This window comes from Ammospiza nelsoni, chromosome 1 (genome assembly GCF_027579445.1).
Source record: "Ammospiza nelsoni isolate bAmmNel1 chromosome 1, bAmmNel1.pri, whole genome shotgun sequence".
Classification (NCBI taxonomy): Eukaryota; Metazoa; Chordata; class Aves; order Passeriformes; family Passerellidae; genus Ammospiza; species Ammospiza nelsoni.
The window spans coordinates 100,828,619-100,835,416 of record NC_080633.1 but is presented as its reverse complement, the minus strand read 5'-3'; the positions used below and the strand labels follow the sequence as shown (position 1 = coordinate 100,835,416).

General features: G+C 38.6%; 1 protein-coding gene across 1 annotated transcript in view; it reads left to right on the top strand.

Moving 5' to 3' along the window:
- Positions 1 to 247: 247 nt before the first annotated feature.
- LDLRAD4 (low density lipoprotein receptor class A domain containing 4) overlaps positions 248 to 6,798 on the top strand; it is a 295,191-nt gene continuing 288,640 nt past the window's right edge. The window contains exon 1 of the mRNA XM_059490082.1: positions 248 to 333. The gene's annotated coding sequence lies outside the window, so the exon portion shown is untranslated. The remainder of the gene's footprint in view (positions 334 to 6,798) is intronic.

Below are 6,798 nucleotides of genomic sequence, written 5' to 3'. Positions count from 1 at the left end.
GTTTAGGATAGTTATGTGCTACAAGACTGTGAATGGCATAGCCACAAATAAACCTAAGCAGGTATTTTGTGGGGGGATAGAATGTAAGAAAATAAAGATCGTGCAGAAGGTAGTCTCACACCTGAGGAGTTGCAGCTGTGCTAATCACCAAAGATTAGGAACAGGCCTGCCCTTAATAGGCCACAGCTGTGTCCAATAAGGATGAGTGCTATAAAAGAGTGGGTGAGGAGAGAGTTGCCGTTTGTTGGTTGTGCTCTGAGGGGAGTTGGTTGGTTGTGCCGTGAAGAAGGAGTCAGTGCTGTGAGGAGCTGGCTGTGAGAAATCACCAAGAAGGTATGGGAGCTTTTGAAATAAGATGGCAAGAGTATTTATGTGCCCTTGTTTGCACAATGTGAAAAGTCTCAGGTTTGAGGAACAAGGACATTATTTCACATATTTTCACCTTGCCAGAAAGATGTAGCTTGAAGAAGTGAAGTTTTCTGGAAACAAGGTAACTTAGATTGGCATAAGCTCCAGGTGTAGCTGTATTTTATCAAAATGTTGCCAGACTGTCTGATATAATCTTAGTGTGTGTATATAGAGAGGACACATACACCAGTAACCTGCTTGGTCTTTAACTCCTCATTCTAAGGAAATTACTCCAAGTCAGCTGTTTTGCATTAACTGCCTGTATGCAAATTGTTATTGTCAGGTCAGTATGAGCCAATTCCAAGCCGTTTATTTTCTCGGTTAAGAGCAAACTTCTTTTGCATGTGCTGCTGGGGCATAGTATACATTTTATAGAAAACAACTGAAGATGAACTGATTTATAGTAAATTTGACATCCTAGCTTAACTTGTGATAATTCCTTCATGAATTCCTACTGTTAGAGTGTGGTGTAGTCAATGTGATACTGAACAAAAGCAAGATCTTAATCTGCACAAATGAGGCAAAGTTTCTACCCAGAGCAACCTCCTTCCATTTGTAGTGCTGATTCATCCTTTAAGCAGCTTCCATTCTATGCAATGAAGGTCAAACTACTCTAAAAATAGTAATATAATAACAGAAAATAAGCAAAAGTAGAGGTTAATTTTACAGTGTAATTTGACTTATATTTCTGCAAATGTTACTATTATATCAGAATAATTTTCAAAGTTGCATTACTCTGGAACAGGATTTTTATTTTTCAGTATTAGGATTACAATCCATCATGTCACTTAACATTTAAAAAACCTCCAAACCTCTAGTATATGGCATCACTGCCTGTTGCAAAAATTCCTAACCTAAGAAAACTGGTTCACTTGTGAAAGTCTGGGTTACATAGTGTATAATCTGTACCATTTCTAATCAGTCGCAGAAGACTATCCTGGAACACAGTAGTTTCCCACTCCATGGATTTGAGAGAGAAAAACAGGGGGTTTTTGTGCATCCCATTATGTTAAACATCTGAATTGAGGTATTATTTTCACAACATGACAGGGCACATCTAAGTACTTCTAACACTCACTCAAGAGCTATATGTATCAACTGTTAGGATGGTACCTATAAAGATAAAATAGAGCTTTGAAGTTAAGATTTTGAGATGCAGAAACTCTTTTTTCCTTTGGCATGTTCTGAATATTTTGTCCAATAGTGTCTAGTTTAAAGTAATTCAGCTGACAGTGGAGAATGCTGAAGATGGTGGCCCAAGGAGTAAACAGTGTGTTAAAGGAAAAACATGTAAAAATCTGTAGCTTTTATGTATTTTGCACTTTTGTAACTTGTTAAACTGATGCTAAAATAACTGTGAAAGTGCCTTTTAATAGCTTATTTTGCATTGGCCTCTGTTCTTGATGTCTGTATGGTATGTTAGCATCTGTAGGTAACCCGCCAATAAATGAGTTGCTAGGAAGTATCTGAGAGAAGACACAGCAAGTTATTGGAGGAAATCCTGTTAATGAAGTCCTACAGATCTGAGCATTAGGGAACAGTTTGTCTTTTTGCAAGTGGTTGGAGTTTGAATGCAGCAATGAATTCTGCCACTCAGCCCTCTCCGTAGTTGTTTTCTTGTCTACGGAATAGGGGTAATACTTGTGTATTGAACTGATTAGTGACAACAAGATGCTTTGAGAGCCTTTAATGGAAGGCATTAAACAACTCCATGCTATGCAGATTTCCAGTATTAAAAATATATTATAGGTGATATGCAAAAACAGTGGGGAGAATAAAAAAAAATCACTGAGTTTCATTTAACAAGAAAGAGCATAGAGAACAGTTCCTAAAATCCCTTTGGGAGGAGTTACCTAGAAGGGAATTTCTAATTTTCAGTATTTCTGTAATCAGTTGTGCAAACATTTTTCCAGACGTGAAAAGATGCATTTGCTTAGAACAGCAGATGTAGCAAAGCAGGCATGTGGTCAGCAGCAGGTTCCACTTGTGCTTGTTATGGACAATATGGATATCTGATTCAGTGGTCAGTGTTAGCCTGGGGTCCCTGAAGGCAATGCTCCTATTAGGCATGAAAAACTCTCATCCACTATACTATATGATGATACATGAAATTTGATTTGTGTCCTCTGTCCAAACTATTTGCTTTAATTTAGTTGTCTTCTCTGATGGTAAACCTTCAGATTTTTCAATGCTGCATTAATGCAAAGGCTTTAATTGAAAAGAAGTCCAAAAGCAGAAGCAAAAAAACCCCAAAAAACCACCCACCAAAAAAACCCCCAACAAAACAACAAAAAAAAACCAAACCCAAGAAAGAGAAAAGGAGGCGTTGTAATAAGTGGACGCTGGGAAGTTTTCAGAGCTCTGCAGCTTTATCTTTTAGGAGAGTTGAAGGGCAGAACCAGAAGTCCTTTACCAGAAGGGAAGGGTTCTTAAAATGAAGGTAGTTATATTTTTAAGTTTAAGCATTGAACAGATACCTCTGTACTGTACCAGGGAAACAGTGAAAATCATCCAAAAATTATGGATTTTTTTGAGTGCATAAATAGAAAGATAGAAATATTCTATGGTAACCCGAAGAAGAAGAACTGAGTGGCTTTTAAACACATGTGGATGTGTCCAGTTATTGGGAAGGTTATGAAAGGCAGGAAGATGGGCAGCTGAATAGGAGTTATGATGTTAGTGAACATAAAACCAGAAGGTTATAGATTGTAGTACTGATTTTACCATTACAGCTAAATATAAGATGATGCTGCTGCTCTTGGTTATGGGTTCTGTTATACTTTCCTGTCATACAATATCCCTTTCTTCATGCAAGACTTTGCAAGGTTTTGTAGTTTTTGACTCATGGCTTCATTTGATGTAGTAGGTGGACAACACATTGTTTATTGGATATTTTTTATGTCAGTTTTCTCTGTGTGTGTGTGTGCATGTGACAAATGAGTCTGATAATTTCTATTCTACTGAAGTCAGTAGGATTTTTTTTTTTGAAAAGACGATCTTTTCCAACAATATTTGTCAATTCTTTCATTTACAAGTCCTTTGCAAACTAATTACTTACCTCACATATAGTAGGACTGGTAGCTAAGAAAGAAATTCTGGAATAGTTTTTGGAGAAAAAGGGGGTTTTGGTAATACATGAAATCAAAAAGTGTAGAATAACAAGCAGTGAATAGCTGCTTTGTGATCCAGTAGACAGAACACCATAGAATAAACCAGGAGAACTTGGATCAGTTCCCGATTATGCCTGTTCTCACAGTACATTCTTAAAGCAAATCATATTTATTTTATAACTTAAATTCTGTGTCTATATAACTGAAAATTGAGACTTATCCTCCAACACAAATCGGTCTGAGACTTGGGAAAGATATTAAAAATATATTTGGGAAATGGTATTACAAACAAAAAATTTGTACCTTTCATGTGGCAAAGACTTTATTTTGCAAAACTGACAATATACCTATTTGTAAATTGTTTGTAAATTCGTGACAGCAGAGCACAGCCTGTAGAAAATCTAGGTTAAGACAAGAATTAGCTTCTTATTTGATGATCGAATATTGTCTAATTGCTACATGCATTATTGACTCTGTATAATAAGATGTAGCCCAGCCCTTCTTGCACAGGGGTGTGTGTAATTTCTCTGTTTATTATGGTAATGTACATGGTCTTATCTTATGAGACCCAATTTGATTCCAGCCCCTTTTTCTTGGTCCCTTGCAGAGAGTTTTGGCATCCTGGTTTTCTTGGCTGATTTATCAGAAGCTGAAGGTAGACCTGGCAACCTGATCTGTGCTCAGTCATTGTCAACTTTATTTTAGGCCTCCTTTTAGGAAAAGAGGGTGGCGTTGCTGCTGTTACAGTCTGGAGAGTCCTGGGGTGCTTCTGATATTGATAGTGCTCACTAAGTTTACAGTCTGACATTACATTTTATTTAGCATGAAAACCTATTTTAGTTATGTCCGTCATGATAAGCAAACCAAAACATCTCCTAACATATGTGGGATTATCTAAAACTGAGATTGGCATCTAGTGATGGGGTCTGCAGGTGTGTGGGTGGAATTGGCAGATGAACAACGTGTTGCAGAATGAGCTCTGTGTGTGTGCACCCAGGAACAGCAAAGGAGCCAGAGTCTAACTTCAGTGAATGACTGGAACAGGCAGAGAATTTTCTACAACATGGAAATATTTTAAGTAAAACCATAACATTTATTGTGCTGCCATCCTTACATCCATTTTCCCCCTGTCATTGCTTTCCTACCTAGCACCTACTTAACAAGGCACACAGGTGCACTCACTGGGGTGGCACAATTTCACAGCACAGTGACAAGTTGGAAATATAGTCTGGGTCCTGTGTCTGCTCAAGGGGCTCTACATTAAGTCCATCTGCACACATCTGCTGGGGCGCTGAGGCACCTGTCAAGGCCTTGCACCTCCGGTGCAGACTGAGGCCTCTATCCCTCTACAACTGAAACATTGTAATTTGAATTAAGATCTTGAACCACTTTGGAAAAGTGGTACTTTAACAGACCTTTTTCTTTCAAAATGGCCAAAACCATAATGGCAAGCCTGTGGCATGGTTTTTGGCATGTTACTGATTTTTAAAATTCTGAAGAGATTTAATTGCTTGCCAGTAGTTCCATAAATTGCCTAGTATAGAAATTTTCTCCTGTGTTGTGCTATGGTTAGTCTAATCAGGAAGGAGAGTGGAAGCCCTTGGAATGAATGACCTTTTTGGGAATCATCCAAGAGAAAGACTATAACTTCCTGGCTTTAGTAAGAGAGAGTTGTCATGTTTTTCTCTGTTGTAATGCTTCCCTCACTAGACTCTCTCATGATAACAAACCACCAAAAAACTACCAAAACCAAGCCCTGCTCCCCACTCCAGAGGCTGGATTGAGTGGGGATTTTTGAGGATGGCATATTGAAGGATCGAAGGTGTTTCTGTCCTGTGTACTTCAGGGTTCCCATAAGGCTGTAGTCTGTCTTATTTTTTTTCTTTTTTTTTTTTTTTTTCAAAACAGCTCCAGGTTTAGAATTATGAGCAATGTTTGTCCATGGTGGACAACTGGGAGAGGAACTTGGATGACCTGCAACAAACTCTACCAAATACTCATCTTACTAGTTGTAGGTATTTTATTTGTAGCATGCTTTTTATGTGTAGTTTATCAAGGCTGGTTTATGACATGCCCATATGTTTTTTAGCTGTGTTCTTACTGTGGTTTGAGTGTTTTTAATTTCTTCCTCCTTGTTCTCTCAGCATAACAGATAATAGGAATCAGCAATACTTGAAATAACCTGATCTGTGGCTTCCTGGTGGGAAACAAGATGAGTCACCAGTAACTAAAACCAACAGCCTTTATGTCCCTGGATTCAAATTTGTTCTTCTCAGTATAATTGTTCAAATACTTGCTTTCCCCACTGACTTCTCCCTGGCAGTGCAGCAGACTGCCAGACTGGGAAGGAAGAAGTGATAGCAGTTAGAGCATGTGTAACAAGCCCAGGAAAGGGGCCCACCAGGGATGGATGTGGACACTCAGACCTAAGTGCTTCACCAGACTGTGTATCTCCTATCATATCTAATAGCATGATTGGGCCAAGTATTTATTATAGGATAGCAGAGATTCTGTCTGCCAGGTTTCCTGGGTTCTTGCACCAGGCTTCTGGACATGGCAGGGGTATGTGGTGCTTCTGTTGTTAGCCATACCTTTGGGAACACAGCACCTTGCTGTCTGTCAGTAACACTGAAGTCACTTTTACTATCAGATGAACAATGAAGTACTAAAAAATCCCAACAAAACCCCCAGCAGTCCAAATATTAGCTATGCCATTGCTGTGTTTAGAGAGGAAGATGAAGGAAAAAAACCCCACAGAGATCTGCCTACATCTTAAATCAGTTTTAAAAATTTTCACTTTTTTATCCAGGAAACAAACAGTCAGGATGTCTGTGCAGCCTTACAGATATGAGAACCCAATTTCATGATACTGTGAATATGGCTTTCACTTAAGAGATGTTGGGGTTTTTAAAATCATTTTTTTAAGATCAGTTTCTTCATATAACCAAACTCTCCCTGGTATTCTCTTTATGGTGAACCCTCTACACAACTCCAAGTTCTCCTATGATTTATAACTTTGTCAGGGAAAAAATGTTAACACTCCCCTTTAACTGTCCCTCTAAGCTTCAGAAATATTGACATTCTTCAGATACGTTTAAGTGGAGCAAGACCCCGAACAGAACTTTAAATGGAAATTTTGGGGAGGAAAAGGTAAAGGAATTTGTATACCTGTGGAAATTTTGTCCCCTGGCAGGTGCCAGTATGTTGGGCTGCAGGTTCTCTCTTCCAGAGACATCTTGGACAGGAACAAGAGTATCAGCAAGCATAGCGTGTTCTTGGC